The sequence below is a fragment of the Schistocerca gregaria genome, chromosome 3 (genome assembly GCF_023897955.1).
Source record: "Schistocerca gregaria isolate iqSchGreg1 chromosome 3, iqSchGreg1.2, whole genome shotgun sequence".
In the NCBI taxonomy this organism is placed as follows: domain Eukaryota; kingdom Metazoa; phylum Arthropoda; class Insecta; order Orthoptera; family Acrididae; genus Schistocerca; species Schistocerca gregaria.
Genome location: NC_064922.1, coordinates 679,637,786 through 679,653,570, shown reverse-complemented (window position 1 = coordinate 679,653,570; position 15,785 = coordinate 679,637,786). Strand labels below are relative to the sequence as shown.

Here is a 15,785-nt window from a genome sequence, read left to right as displayed (position 1 = left end):
AATATGACATAGATAGCTGGAAATGAATAGAGTAGCAATTTCCTGCTAGGTGTAGTTTGGGTATGATGTGATGTGCCTCAGTGAGATGTAAATCTTGAAATTGAAGGGTTGTTCCTAGGTACAGTCTTGGAAACTATGTATCTGCTGTTGACTCCAATGTTTTCAAGATTACTGGTGTACAAAATTGGCCAGACTTTGCAGTTTCTTCTTCAGTAAATCAGTGGAAGGTGGTGCAGATAATGGTAAAAATGTTCATAGTGTCCTGTGAGTTGTTGATGCTGCTTGTCTTTTTTGATTGACCCAGCCATACACAGAGGTGGTGCATACTTGGCTTGAGAAGAGTTAATGATGAAATACCAGGACAGTGCTCACAACGAAGCTCCTTCCCCTGCATTGTAGTTTCCCTCCTCAGGTATAGAGTGACATGATATTGGCAGAGGATGTGGAGATAATCACTTTGATCAGGCTGTTTGTGGTTTGAAGGCTCTTTTACCAGAATCCGTTCATAGTGATAACTGTGTTCTCTGGTGGAACATGATGAGAACATTGTGTGAAGTGCATAGAAGTAGCTATTTGAGTATGTATGAAAATGTCAGGCAACCACTGTTACTCCTAAATTTCTGTGGAATTAAGTTTTCTGTGTGTGTTTGAAAATCCCAGAGGTTGAAGTTGGCTGTTTATATGTTGCAAGCGAAAAAGTTTTTGAGTAAACTGGGGCACTAGCATTAGTTCCCTGTTCACTGTGACAAGGAAGCTAGTATAAAAAGTAGTTTTGTGGTTTTGTTTGCAAAGAAGTGCTCATGGGATGAAAGCACTGCTTGCGATTATTCTGAGATTGATGGCGGGATTGCTAAACATCTAGAGTTTTAGTAAGGGGCTAGTCGGAGTAGTTATATAGTTGTAAAATTATTTGATATTTGATGAGAAATTTCTTTATTCATAGCACATGGGCCATCATAGTTGAAGCATAAAGATGGGCATGGTATGCGTATAATGTCCTGACAGTGATGTTCATAGAGACTTGTTGTATACTTTGATTCTTCATCTGTTTAACAGTAACATTAAGAAATGTATTAGTGGAGCAAGTAGCTGTGAAATTACTGGTGTATGACTGATAGTATGGACGTGATGCTGAATGGAAGTGTTTGTTTAGCTGTGGGTGTTTTCATAATTGCCATGTGAGGAAAAGCAATACTCGTGGTAGGCGAAAAGAGATACAGAGAGAAACACATTAATTGCGTGTAGCGTGTATCAGCAGCTGTTGGGCGGGGTATCAAGTAAGACGCAAGGTGAAACGAAAGAGGAAGTGGCCAAATATCGACAAGAGTTGGCACTGTTAGGGCGAGGTGAATACGCTATTGCGGTGCGAAAATTTTCGAAGAGAGAGGCGGTTTTAAAGAAAGCACAAGTGTCCTATGACTGCCCTCTTGTGTGTTTCTCTTTCAGTGACTATTTGGCATGTCTGCTTGCGCCATAGAATGCTACTGTATGTGCCCCAGGCCCCCATCTAGCGGCCGGAGCTGCAAGCGGTGTTTACATACAGTCTCGCCTGAGGCAATGGTCTCTGATTTCGGATGCAAAAAGCACTGGTAGCGCACAGAATAGTTGAGTGAGGAAAGGTTAGATCATGGCGGCCAAATAGGAGTAGAACTAGGTTCTTTGCAGAATGTCCGAGCTTAAGTAATTCTTCGATAAGTAAATCGCGAATGTGAAGAGTGTGTCGTATTCTCGTAGGGCGTGTTGACGGTCTCGTGGCATAAGTAGCGAGCGGTGATAGCTTGCAAGCAAGATCATACTTCACAGGATCATTTCTGTAGTATGTCTTCAACTCTCTCTAGTTCAAAGCTGGAGTAGACGCAACCACGATGATGAGTGGTAGCACTGTCCCTGAGCGTGAGGCATGCGACCGAGATTCATTGCATCTTGGTTGTAATCGATGATCGTTCACCACATTCTGAGGGATGTGGGAAGGGAGTAGCGCTTTCCGAGTGGTGGTTTTATTATAGATCAGAAGCATAAGTCATACTTTCGGTATCGTGACCCGCCGCGTTGCAGAAATGTTGTGGAAGGACTTTGATTGCGACATGTCATGAAAGCCTTGCGGAAGTTTCCCGAGTGGCACGGTGACGAGCCAGTTGATTTGTCCTGCTGCAAGTGCTAGGATTGGATGACAACGACGTACTTTGAGTTACAAGAATGAGTGAGCAGCACAAGCAGAGTGCAATTGATGACCATAAAAAGCTGACACACAACACAGTCTTGATAATGACCACTAATGCATGATGTACGAAACAATCAGGAGCAGCACGTTTGGCTAGAAAACATGAATTGAGTGATTTGCAAGGCACTGTTACCAGCAAGAAGGAATGCATGAATTTCGCAAATGAATAAGACTGGTTCAAATACTATCGACAGAAATTTTGTTTCTGTTGTCAGCTAGTATTAGTTGTGTGGGAGCAGGGGATATTTCCCTTGCACTACACATCTACATACACGTTGCGTCTGATGTGGCCTAGTTTCGCGTACAAAGAACTATCTAGTTGTCAGTTTTTTCAGTGAACGAGTGTGGTGGGGAGGAGAGAGATTAGTGTTAGATGCAGAGCACTGCGGGCAGTTGTGTGCCGAACGTTGTATGTCAAACGGTGGGTCGCCGACAGGAATTAGGCGTGCTGCCATCTGGCGGCAGGTGAGGTAATGAAGCAGCTTGGATGGTGACAGAAATGATGAAAATAGTTATGTAAAGAGTAATAGCGACCTCATTTGGCAGACACGTATTTCAGCGTTGGCAGTTAGTTTTGCGGTTTGTGCTTGCATAACACTGGAAGTCTGTTGACGGTAGAGAAGTGGACAAGAGGGAAAGAATTTTCCGCGTTCTCGCGCAGAAGTACTAGAGAAGCAGCCATAAGTATGGAAGTGAGTGCGTTGATCGGCACTCTGGTTTCCCTTCAAATCGAATAAATCTTTCGCCTTTTACTAAAGATTTCCGTGGAGGGGAACATTAAATGAGTCTGTAATGTATTTTTCGTAGTGCTCGGCTATTGCTGAGCCACAATCACAAGTAAAACGTAATGTAAGCAATAATGTGCGTAAATAGGAAGAGGTAGATTGTGTTGTGTGGAGTAGCGGAGCACGTTGGATCAGGTAGATGTTTTTGCTTGATTTGAAATTGTAACAGGCCATGTCGCAGTATAATGAAACAAGTACATTTGCCCTGAAATGGCGTGCAGTGTGTTAGACGATAGTGTAAAGAGAAAGAGAGCTATTTAATGTCTGAGTTGTATAAATGGCAGGAGACTAATCTGGAAATAGCATAAAGGAATTGTAATGTGAGTGGTGCTTGCGATAATGTATGGCAGGCAATATTGTGCAGAGGTGAAGGTGAATGCTTTGTATTGTGAAGAGTTGTTACATTTGTGTGTGTGTGAGGCACAAGAGGCATAATTGTGGAAACTCTTGGTGAACGCTTTCTATACCTCAGTGCTATATGGTTTAGTGTTTATTTGCACTTTAATTGCACAACAGCATATAAGCTGATATTTGGAAGTGAATGATGAATGATAGGCGTTGTAAGTAATACTGGTATGTGATTAGTAGATTGAGTTTTGAAACCCAAAATTATTTTTACTGCACAAGTTTGTGATTTGTGGGTATGGTGTGAGTGAGATTTGGGTTGAAGATGGTGGATAGTTGGTCAGGATGAGTATTTCAATTGTTTTCAAGAGAGTGGATAATAGTGGCACTGGATTGTTGCCATAATATGGCATTGGTTGTTTGTTCATAACAATGTACTCAGTTTTGTAGAAGATGTAGGTGGGAGGGAGACATTTGTTGAATATGACATAGATAGCTGGAAATGAATAGAGTAGCAATTTCCTGCTAGGTGTAGTTTGGGTATGATGTGATGTGCCTCAGTGAGATGTAAATCTTGAAATTGAAGGGTTGTTCCTAGGTACAGTCTTGGAAACTATGTATCTGCTGTTGACTCCAATGTTTTCAAGATTACTGGTGTACAAAATTGGCCAGACTTTGCAGTTTCTTCTTCAGTAAATCAGTGGAAGGTGGTGCAGATAATGGTAAAAATGTTCATAGTGTCCTGTGAGTTGTTGATGCTGCTTGTCTTTTTTGATTGACCCAGCCATACACAGAGGTGGTGCATACTTGGCTTGAGAAGAGTTAATGATGAAATACCAGGACAGTGCTCACAACGAAGCTCCTTCCCCTGCATTGTAGTTTCCCTCCTCAGGTATAGAGTGACATGATATTGGCAGAGGATGTGGAGATAATCACTTTGATCAGGCTGTTTGTGGTTTGAAGGCTCTTTTACCAGAATCCGTTCATAGTGATAACTGTGTTCTCTGGTGGAACATGATGAGAACATTGTGTGAAGTGCATAGAAGTAGCTATTTGAGTATGTATGAAAATGTCAGGCAACCACTGTTACTCCTAAATTTCTGTGGAATTAAGTTTTCTGTGTGTGTTTGAAAATCCCAGAGGTTGAAGTTGGCTGTTTATATGTTGCAAGCGAAAAAGTTTTTGAGTAAACTGGGGCACTAGCATTAGTTCCCTGTTCACTGTGACAAGGAAGCTAGTATAAAAAGTAGTTTTGTGGTTTTGTTTGCAAAGAAGTGCTCATGGGATGAAAGCACTGCTTGCGATTATTCTGAGATTGATGGCGGGATTGCTAAACATCTAGAGTTTTAGTAAGGGGCTAGTCGGAGTAGTTATATAGTTGTAAAATTATTTGATATTTGATGAGAAATTTCTTTATTCATAGCACATGGGCCATCATAGTTGAAGCATAAAGATGGGCATGGTATGCGTATAATGTCCTGACAGTGATGTTCATAGAGACTTGTTGTATACTTTGATTCTTCATCTGTTTAACAGTAACATTAAGAAATGTATTAGTGGAGCAAGTAGCTGTGAAATTACTGGTGTATGACTGATAGTATGGACGTGATGCTGAATGGAAGTGTTTGTTTAGCTGTGGGTGTTTTCATAATTGCCATGTGAGGAAAAGCAATACTCGTGGTAGGCGAAAAGAGATACAGAGAGAAACACATTAATTGCGTGTAGCGTGTATCAGCAGCTGTTGGGCGGGGTATCAAGTAAGACGCAAGGTGAAACGAAAGAGGAAGTGGCCAAATATCGACAAGAGTTGGCACTGTTAGGGCGAGGTGAATACGCTATTGCGGTGCGAAAATTTTCGAAGAGAGAGGCGGTTTTAAAGAAAGCACAAGTGTCCTATGACTGCCCTCTTGTGTGTTTCTCTTTCAGTGACTATTTGGCATGTCTGCTTGCGCCATAGAATGCTACTGTATGTGCCCCAGGCCCCCATCTAGCGGCCGGAGCTGCAAGCGGTGTTTACATACAGTCTCGCCTGAGGCAATGGTCTCTGATTTCGGATGCAAAAAGCACTGGTAGCGCACAGAATAGTTGAGTGAGGAAAGGTTAGATCATGGCGGCCAAATAGGAGTAGAACTAGGTTCTTTGCAGAATGTCCGAGCTTAAGTAATTCTTCGATAAGTAAATCGCGAATGTGAAGAGTGTGTCGTATTCTCGTAGGGCGTGTTGACGGTCTCGTGGCATAAGTAGCGAGCGGTGATAGCTTGCAAGCAAGATCATACTTCACAGGATCATTTCTGTAGTATGTCTTCAACTCTCTCTAGTTCAAAGCTGGAGTAGACGCAACCACGATGATGAGTGGTAGCACTGTCCCTGAGCGTGAGGCATGCGACCGAGATTCATTGCATCTTGGTTGTAATCGATGATCGTTCACCACATTCTGAGGGATGTGGGAAGGGAGTAGCGCTTTCCGAGTGGTGGTTTTATTATAGATCAGAAGCATAAGTCATACTTTCGGTATCGTGACCCGCCGCGTTGCAGAAATGTTGTGGAAGGACTTTGATTGCGACATGTCATGAAAGCCTTGCGGAAGTTTCCCGAGTGGCACGGTGACGAGCCAGTTGATTTGTCCTGCTGCAAGTGCTAGGATTGGATGACAACGACGTACTTTGAGTTACAAGAATGAGTGAGCAGCACAAGCAGAGTGCAATTGATGACCATAAAAAGCTGACACACAACACAGTCTTGATAATGACCACTAATGCATGATGTACGAAACAATCAGGAGCAGCACGTTTGGCTAGAAAACATGAATTGAGTGATTTGCAAGGCACTGTTACCAGCAAGAAGGAATGCATGAATTTCGCAAATGAATAAGACTGGTTCAAATACTATCGACAGAAATTTTGTTTCTGTTGTCAGCTAGTATTAGTTGTGTGGGAGCAGGGGATATTTCCCTTGCACTACACATCTACATACACGTTGCGTCTGATGTGGCCTAGTTTCGCGTACAAAGAACTATCTAGTTGTCAGTTTTTTCAGTGAACGAGTGTGGTGGGGAGGAGAGAGATTAGTGTTAGATGCAGAGCACTGCGGGCAGTTGTGTGCCGAACGTTGTATGTCAAACGGTGGGTCGCCGACAGGAATTAGGCGTGCTGCCATCTGGCGGCAGGTGAGGTAATGAAGCAGCTTGGATGGTGACAGAAATGATGAAAATAGTTATGTAAAGAGTAATAGCGACCTCATTTGGCAGACACGTATTTCAGCGTTGGCAGTTAGTTTTGCGGTTTGTGCTTGCATAACACTGGAAGTCTGTTGACGGTAGAGAAGTGGACAAGAGGGAAAGAATTTTCCGCGTTCTCGCGCAGAAGTACTAGAGAAGCAGCCATAAGTATGGAAGTGAGTGCGTTGATCGGCACTCTGGTTTCCCTTCAAATCGAATAAATCTTTCGCCTTTTACTAAAGATTTCCGTGGAGGGGAACATTAAATGAGTCTGTAATGTATTTTTCGTAGTGCTCGGCTATTGCTGAGCCACAATCACAAGTAAAACGTAATGTAAGCAATAATGTGCGTAAATAGGAAGAGGTAGATTGTGTTGTGTGGAGTAGCGGAGCACGTTGGATCAGGTAGATGTTTTTGCTTGATTTGAAATTGTAACAGGCCATGTCGCAGTATAATGAAACAAGTACATTTGCCCTGAAATGGCGTGCAGTGTGTTAGACGATAGTGTAAAGAGAAAGAGAGCTATTTAATGTCTGAGTTGTATAAATGGCAGGAGACTAATCTGGAAATAGCATAAAGGAATTGTAATGTGAGTGGTGCTTGCGATAATGTATGGCAGGCAATATTGTGCAGAGGTGAAGGTGAATGCTTTGTATTGTGAAGAGTTGTTACATTTGTGTGTGTGTGAGGCACAAGAGGCATAATTGTGGAAACTCTTGGTGAACGCTTTCTATACCTCAGTGCTATATGGTTTAGTGTTTATTTGCACTTTAATTGCACAACAGCATATAAGCTGATATTTGGAAGTGAATGATGAATGATAGGCGTTGTAAGTAATACTGGTATGTGATTAGTAGATTGAGTTTTGAAACCCAAAATTATTTTTACTGCACAAGTTTGTGATTTGTGGGTATGGTGTGAGTGAGATTTGGGTTGAAGATGGTGGATAGTTGGTCAGGATGAGTATTTCAATTGTTTTCAAGAGAGTGGATAATAGTGGCACTGGATTGTTGCCATAATATGGCATTGGTTGTTTGTTCATAACAATGTACTCAGTTTTGTAGAAGATGTAGGTGGGAGGGAGACATTTGTTGAATATGACATAGATAGCTGGAAATGAATAGAGTAGCAATTTCCTGCTAGGTGTAGTTTGGGTATGATGTGATGTGCCTCAGTGAGATGTAAATCTTGAAATTGAAGGGTTGTTCCTAGGTACAGTCTTGGAAACTATGTATCTGCTGTTGACTCCAATGTTTTCAAGATTACTGGTGTACAAAATTGGCCAGACTTTGCAGTTTCTTCTTCAGTAAATCAGTGGAAGGTGGTGCAGATAATGGTAAAAATGTTCATAGTGTCCTGTGAGTTGTTGATGCTGCTTGTCTTTTTTGATTGACCCAGCCATACACAGAGGTGGTGCATACTTGGCTTGAGAAGAGTTAATGATGAAATACCAGGACAGTGCTCACAACGAAGCTCCTTCCCCTGCATTGTAGTTTCCCTCCTCAGGTATAGAGTGACATGATATTGGCAGAGGATGTGGAGATAATCACTTTGATCAGGCTGTTTGTGGTTTGAAGGCTCTTTTACCAGAATCCATTCATAGTGATAACTGTGTTCTCTGGTGGAACATGATGAGAACATTGTGTGAAGTGCATAGAAGTAGCTATTTGAGTATGTATGAAAATGTCAGGCAACCACTGTTACTCCTAAATTTCTGTGGAATTAAGTTTTCTGTGTGTGTTTGAAAATCCCAGAGGTTCAAGTTGGCTGTTTATATGTTGCAAGCGAAAAAGTTTTTGAGTAAACTGGGGCACTAGCATTAGTTCCCTGTTCACTGTGACAAGGAAGCTAGTATAAAAAGTAGTTTTGTGGTTTTGTTTGCAAAGAAGTGCTCATGGGATGAAAGCACTGCTTGCGATTATTCTGAGATTGATGGCGGGATTGCTAAACATCTAGAGTTTTAGTAAGGGGCTAGTCGGAGTAGTTATATAGTTGTAAAATTATTTGATATTTGATGAGAAATTTCTTTATTCATAGCACATGGGCCATCATAGTTGAAGCATAAAGATGGGCATGGTATGCGTATAATGTCCTGACAGTGATGTTCATAGAGACTTGTTGTATACTTTGATTCTTCATCTGTTTAACAGTAACATTAAGAAATGTATTAGTGGAGCAAGTAGCTGTGAAATTACTGGTGTATGACTGATAGTATGGACGTGATGCTGAATGGAAGTGTTTGTTTAGCTGTGGGTGTTTTCATAATTGCCATGTGAGGAAAAGCAATACTCGTGGTAGGCGAAAAGAGATACAGAGAGAAACACATTAATTGCGTGTAGCGTGTATCAGCAGCTGTTGGGCGGGGTATCAAGTAAGACGCAAGGTGAAACGAAAGAGGAAGTGGCCAAATATCGACAAGAGTTGGCACTGTTAGGGCGAGGTGAATACGCTATTGCGGTGCGAAAATTTTCGAAGAGAGAGGCGGTTTTAAAGAAAGCACAAGTGTCCTATGACTGCCCTCTTGTGTGTTTCTCTTTCAGTGACTATTTGGCATGTCTGCTTGCGCCATAGAATGCTACTGTATGTGCCCCAGGCCCCCATCTAGCGGCCGGAGCTGCAAGCGGTGTTTACATACAGTCTCGCCTGAGGCAATGGTCTCTGATTTCGGATGCAAAAAGCACTGGTAGCGCACAGAATAGTTGAGTGAGGAAAGGTTAGATCATGGCGGCCAAATAGGAGTAGAACTAGGTTCTTTGCAGAATGTCCGAGCTTAAGTAATTCTTCGATAAGTAAATCGCGAATGTGAAGAGTGTGTCGTATTCTCGTAGGGCGTGTTGACGGTCTCGTGGCATAAGTAGCGAGCGGTGATAGCTTGCAAGCAAGATCATACTTCACAGGATCATTTCTGTAGTATGTCTTCAACTCTCTCTAGTTCAAAGCTGGAGTAGACGCAACCACGATGATGAGTGGTAGCACTGTCCCTGAGCGTGAGGCATGCGACCGAGATTCATTGCATCTTGGTTGTAATCGATGATCGTTCACCACATTCTGAGGGATGTGGGAAGGGAGTAGCGCTTTTCGAGTGGTGGTTTTATTATAGATCAGAAGCATAAGTCATACTTTCGGTATCGTGACCCGCCGCGTTGCAGAAATGTTGTGGAAGGACTTTGATTGCGACATGTCATGAAAGCCTTGCGGAAGTTTCCCGAGTGGCACGGTGACGAGCCAGTTGATTTGTCCTGCTGCAAGTGCTAGGATTGGATGACAACGACGTACTTTGAGTTACAAGAATGAGTGAGCAGCACAAGCAGAGTGCAATTGATGACCATAAAAAGCTGACACACGACACAGTCTTGATAATGACCACTAATGCATGATGTACGAAACAATCAGGAGCAGCACGTTTGGCTAGAAAACATGAATTGAGTGATTTGCAAGGCGCTGTTACCAGCAAGAAGGAATGCATGAAATTCGCAAATGAATAAGACTGGTTCAAATACTATCGACAGAAATTTTGTTTCTGTTGTCAGCTAGTATTAGTTGTGTGGGAGCAGGGGATATTTCCCTTGCACTACACATCTACATACACGTTGCGTCTGATGTGGCCTAGTTTCGCGTACAAAGAACTATCTAGTTGTCAGTTTTTTCAGTGAACGAGTGTGGTGGGGAGGAGAGAGATTAGTGTTAGATGCAGAGCACTGCGGGCAGTTGTGTGCCGAACGTTGTATGTCAAACGGTGGGTCGCCGACAGGAATTAGGCGTGCTGCCATCTGGCGGCAGGTGAGGTAATGAAGCAGCTTGGATGGTGACAGAAATGATGAAAATAGTTATGTAAAGAGTAATAGCGACCTCATTTGGCAGACACGTATTTCAGCGTTGGCAGTTAGTTTTGCGGTTTGTGCTTGCATAACACTGGAAGTCTGTTGACGGTAGAGAAGTGGACAAGAGGGAAAGAATTTTCCGCGTTCTCGCGCAGAAGTACTAGAGAAGCAGCCATAAGTATGGAAGTGAGTGCGTTGATCGGCACTCTGGTTTCCCTTCAAATCGAATAAATCTTTCGCCTTTTACTAAAGATTTCCGTGGAGGGGAACATTAAATGAGTCTGTAATGTATTTTTCGTAGTGCTCGGCTATTGCTGAGCCACAATCACAAGTAAAACGTAATGTAAGCAATAATGTGTGTAAATAGGAAGAGGTAGATTGTGTTGTGTGGAGTAGCGGAGCACGTTGGATCAGGTAGATGTTTTTGCTTGATTTGAAATTGTAACAGGCCATGTCGCAGTATAATGAAACAAGTACATTTGCCCTGAAATGGCGTGCAGTGTGTTAGACGATAGTGTAAAGAGAAAGAGAGCTATTTAATGTCTGAGTTGTATAAATGGCAGGAGACTAATCTGGAAATAGCATAAAGGAATTGTAATGTGAGTGGTGCTTGCGATAATGTATGGCAGGCAATATTGTGCAGAGGTGAAGGTGAATGCTTTGTATTGTGAAGAGTTGTTACATTTGTGTGTGTGTGAGGCACAAGAGGCATAATTGTGGAAACTCTTGGTGAACGCTTTCTATACCTCAGTGCTATATGGTTTAGTGTTTATTTGCACTTTAATTGCACAACAGCATATAAGCTGATATTTGGAAGTGAATGATGAATGATAGGCGTTGTAAGTAATACTGGTATGTGATTAGTAGATTGAGTTTTGAAACCCAAAATTATTTTTACTGCACAAGTTTGTGATTTGTGGGTATGGTGTGAGTGAGATTTGGGTTGAAGATGGTGGATAGTTGGTCAGGATGAGTATTTCAATTGTTTTGAAGAGAGTGGATAATAGTGGCACTGGATTGTTGCCATAATATGGCATTGGTTGTTTGTTCATAACAATGTACTCAGTTTTGTAGAAGATGTAGGTGGGAGGGAGACATTTGTTGAATATGACATAGATAGCTGGAAATGAATAGAGTAGCAATTTCCTGCTAGGTGTAGTTTGGGTATGATGTGATGTGCCTCAGTGAGATGTAAATCTTGAAATTGAAGGGTTGTTCCTAGGTACAGTCTTGGAAACTATGTATCTGCTGTTGACTCCAATGTTTTCAAGATTACTGGTGTACAAAATTGGCCAGACTTTGCAGTTTCTTCTTCAGTAAATCAGTGGAAGGTGGTGCAGATAATGGTAAAAATGTTCATAGTGTCCTGTGAGTTGTTGATGCTGCTTGTCTTTTTTGATTGACCCAGCCATACACAGAGGTGGTGCATACTTGGCTTGAGAAGAGTTAATGATGAAATACCAGGACAGTGCTCACAACGAAGCTCCTTCCCCTGCATTGTAGTTTCCCTCCTCAGGTATAGAGTGACATGATATTGGCAGAGGATGTGGAGATAATCACTTTGATCAGGCTGTTTGTGGTTTGAAGGCTCTTTTACCAGAATCCGTTCATAGTGATAACTGTGTTCTCTGGTGGAACATGATGAGAACATTGTGTGAAGTGCATAGAAGTAGCTATTTGAGTATGTATGAAAATGTCAGGCAACCACTGTTACTCCTAAATTTCTGTGGAATTAAGTTTTCTGTGTGTGTTTGAAAATCCCAGAGGTTCAAGTTGGCTGTTTATATGTTGCAAGCGAAAAAGTTTTTGAGTAAACTGGGGCACTAGCATTAGTTCCCTGTTCACTGTGACAAGGAAGCTAGTATAAAAAGTAGTTTTGTGGTTTTGTTTGCAAAGAAGTGCTCATGGGATGAAAGCACTGCTTGCGATTATTCTGAGATTGATGGCGGGATTGCTAAACATCTAGAGTTTTAGTAAGGGGCTAGTCGGAGTAGTTATATAGTTGTAAAATTATTTGATATTTGATGAGAAATTTCTTTATTCATAGCACATGGGCCATCATAGTTGAAGCATAAAGATGGGCATGGTATGCGTATAATGTCCTGACAGTGATGTTCATAGAGACTTGTTGTATACTTTGATTCTTCATCTGTTTAACAGTAACATTAAGAAATGTATTAGTGGAGCAAGTAGCTGTGAAATTACTGGTGTATGACTGATAGTATGGACGTGATGCTGAATGGAAGTGTTTGTTTAGCTGTGGGTGTTTTCATAATTGCCATGTGAGGAAAAGCAATACTCGTGGTAGGCGAAAAGAGATACAGAGAGAAACACATTAATTGCGTGTAGCGTGTATCAGCAGCTGTTGGGCGGGGTATCAAGTAAGACGCAAGGTGAAACGAAAGAGGAAGTGGCCAAATATCGACAAGAGTTGGCACTGTTAGGGCGAGGTGAATACGCTATTGCGGTGCGAAAATTTTCGAAGAGAGAGGCGGTTTTAAAGAAAGCACAAGTGTCCTATGACTGCCCTCTTGTGTGTTTCTCTTTCAGTGACTATTTGGCATGTCTGCTTGCGCCATAGAATGCTACTGTATGTGCCCCAGGCCCCCATCTAGCGGCCGGAGCTGCAAGCGGTGTTTACATACAGTCTCGCCTGAGGCAATGGTCTCTGATTTCGGGTGCAAAAAGCACTGGTAGCGCACAGAATAGTTGAGTGAGGAAAGGTTAGATCATGGCGGCCAAATAGGAGTAGAACTAGGTTCTTTGCAGAATGTCCGAGCTTAAGTAATTCTTCGATAAGTAAATCGCGAATGTGAAGAGTGTGTCGTATTCTCGTAGGGCGTGTTGACGGTCTCGTGGCATAAGTAGCGAGCGGTGATAGCTTGCAAGCAAGATCATACTTCACAGGATCATTTCTGTAGTATGTCTTCAACTCTCTCTAGTTCAAAGCTGGAGTAGACGCAACCACGATGATGAGTGGTAGCACTGTCCCTGAGCGTGAGGCATGCGACCGAGATTCATTGCATCTTGGTTGTAATCGATGATCGTTCACCACATTCGGAGGGATGTGGGAAGGGAGTAGCGCTTTCCGAGTGGTGGTTTTATTATAGATCAGAAGCATAAGTCATACTTTCGGTATCGTGACCCGCCGCGTTGCAGAAATGTTGTGGAAGGACTTTGATTGCGACATGTCATGAAAGCCTTGCGGAAGTTTCCCGAGTGGCACGGTGACGAGCCAGTTGATTTGTCCTGCTGCAAGTGCTAGGATTGGATGACAACGACGTACTTTGAGTTACAAGAATGAGTGAGCAGCACAAGCAGAGTGCAATTGATGACCATAAAAAGCTGACACACAACACAGTCTTGATAATGACCACTAATGCATGATGTACGAAACAATCAGGAGCAGCACGTTTGGCTAGAAAACATGAATTGAGTGATTTGCAAGGCACTGTTACCAGCAAGAAGGAATGCATGAATTTCGCAAATGAATAAGACTGGTTCAAATACTATCGACAGAAATTTTGTTTCTGTTGTCAGCTAGTATTAGTTGTGTGGGAGCAGGGGATATTTCCCTTGCACTACACATCTACATACACGTTGCGTCTGATGTGGCCTAGTTTCGCGTACAAAGAACTATCTAGTTGTCAGTTTTTTCAGTGAACGAGTGTGGTGGGGAGGAGAGAGATTAGTGTTAGATGCAGAGCACTGCGGGCAGTTGTGTGCCGAACGTTGTATGTCAAACGGTGGGTCGCCGACAGGAATTAGGCGTGCTGCCATCTGGCGGCAGGTGAGGTAATGAAGCAGCTTGGATGGTGACAGAAATGATGAAAATAGTTATGTAAAGAGTAATAGCGACCTCATTTGGCAGACACGTATTTCAGCGTTGGCAGTTAGTTTTGCGGTTTGTGCTTGCATAACACTGGAAGTCTGTTGACGGTAGAGAAGTGGACAAGAGGGAAAGAATTTTCCGCGTTCTCGCGCAGAAGTACTAGAGAAGCAGCCATAAGTATGGAAGTGAGTGCGTTGATCGGCACTCTGGTTTCCCTTCAAATCGAATAAATCTTTCGCCTTTTACTAAAGATTTCCGTGGAGGGGAACATTAAATGAGTCTGTAATGTATTTTTCGTAGTGCTCGGCTATTGCTGAGCCACAATCACAAGTAAAACGTAATGTAAGCAATAATGTGCGTAAATAGGAAGAGGTAGATTGTGTTGTGTGGAGTAGCGGAGCACGTTGGATCAGGTAGATGTTTTTGCTTGATTTGAAATTGTAACAGGCCATGTCGCAGTATAATGAAACAAGTACATTTGCCCTGAAATGGCGTGCAGTGTGTTAGACGATAGTGTAAAGAGAAAGAGAGCTATTTAATGTCTGAGTTGTATAAATGGCAGGAGACTAATCTGGAAATAGCATAAAGGAATTGTAATGTGAGTGGTGCTTGCGATAATGTATGGCAGGCAATATTGTGCAGAGGTGAAGGTGAATGCTTTGTATTGTGAAGAGTTGTTACATTTGTGTGTGTGTGAGGCACAAGAGGCATAATTGTGGAAACTCTTGGTGAACGCTTTCTATACCTCAGTGCTATATGGTTTAGTGTTTATTTGCACTTTAATTGCACAACAGCATATAAGCTGATATTTGGAAGTGAATGATGAATGATAGGCGTTGTAAGTAATACTGGTATGTGATTAGTAGATTGAGTTTTGAAACCCAAAATTATTTTTACTGCACAAGTTTGTGATTTGTGGGTATGGTGTGAGTGAGATTTGGGTTGAAGATGGTGGATAGTTGGTCAGGATGAGTATTTCAATTGTTTTCAAGAGAGTGGATAATAGTGGCACTGGATTGTTGCCATAATATGGCATTGGTTGTTTGTTCATAACAATGTACTCAGTTTTGTAGAAGATGTAGGTGGGAGGGAGACATTTGTTGAATATGACATAGATAGCTGGAAATGAATAGAGTAGCAATTTCCTGCTAGGTGTAGTTTGGGTATGATGTGATGTGCCTCAGTGAGATGTAAATCTTGAAATTGAAGGGTTGTTCCTAGGTACAGTCTTGGAAACTATGTATCTGCTGTTGACTCCAATGTTTTCAAGATTACTGGTGTACAAAATTGGCCAGACTTTGCAGTTTCTTCTTCAGTAAATCAGTGGAAGGTGGTGCAGATAATGGTAAAAATGTTCATAGTGTCCTGTGAGTTGTTGATGCTGCTTGTCTTTTTTGATTGACCCAGCCATACACAGAGGTGGTGCATACTTGGCTTGAGAAGAGTTAATGATGAAATACCAGGACAGTGCTCACAACGAAGCTCCTTCCCCTGCATTGTAGTTTCCCTCCTCAGGTATAGAGTGACATGATATTGGCAGAGGATGTGGAGATAATCACTTTGA

At 42.3% G+C, this 15,785-nt stretch overlaps 8 non-coding genes across 8 annotated transcripts; all 8 read left to right on the top strand.

The window, feature by feature from the left end:
- The first annotated feature begins 1,786 nt into the window (after window positions 1-1,786).
- On the top strand, window positions 1,787-1,993 carry LOC126356869 (small nucleolar RNA U3). Its single transcript, XR_007565883.1, has one exon. It is a non-coding gene; the product is annotated as a small nucleolar RNA U3 (small nucleolar RNA).
- Window positions 1,994-2,929: 936 nt separating this feature from the next.
- On the top strand, window positions 2,930-3,048 carry LOC126357065 (U5 spliceosomal RNA). The gene has a single exon (XR_007566054.1). It is a non-coding gene; the product is annotated as a U5 spliceosomal RNA (small nuclear RNA).
- A 2,569-nt stretch (window positions 3,049-5,617) lies between these two features.
- Window positions 5,618-5,824, top strand: LOC126356868 (small nucleolar RNA U3). Its single transcript, XR_007565882.1, has one exon. It is a non-coding gene; the product is annotated as a small nucleolar RNA U3 (small nucleolar RNA).
- Window positions 5,825-6,760: 936 nt separating this feature from the next.
- On the top strand, window positions 6,761-6,879 carry LOC126357064 (U5 spliceosomal RNA). The gene has a single exon (XR_007566053.1). It is a non-coding gene; the product is annotated as a U5 spliceosomal RNA (small nuclear RNA).
- A 2,569-nt stretch (window positions 6,880-9,448) lies between these two features.
- LOC126356983 (small nucleolar RNA U3) lies at window positions 9,449-9,655 on the top strand. Its single transcript, XR_007565982.1, has one exon. It is a non-coding gene; the product is annotated as a small nucleolar RNA U3 (small nucleolar RNA).
- A 936-nt stretch (window positions 9,656-10,591) lies between these two features.
- On the top strand, window positions 10,592-10,710 carry LOC126357063 (U5 spliceosomal RNA). The gene has a single exon (XR_007566052.1). It is a non-coding gene; the product is annotated as a U5 spliceosomal RNA (small nuclear RNA).
- A 2,569-nt stretch (window positions 10,711-13,279) lies between these two features.
- On the top strand, window positions 13,280-13,486 carry LOC126356961 (small nucleolar RNA U3). The gene has a single exon (XR_007565963.1). It is a non-coding gene; the product is annotated as a small nucleolar RNA U3 (small nucleolar RNA).
- A 936-nt stretch (window positions 13,487-14,422) lies between these two features.
- LOC126357062 (U5 spliceosomal RNA) lies at window positions 14,423-14,541 on the top strand. The gene has a single exon (XR_007566051.1). It is a non-coding gene; the product is annotated as a U5 spliceosomal RNA (small nuclear RNA).
- The last annotated feature ends 1,244 nt before the right edge of the window (window positions 14,542-15,785 follow it).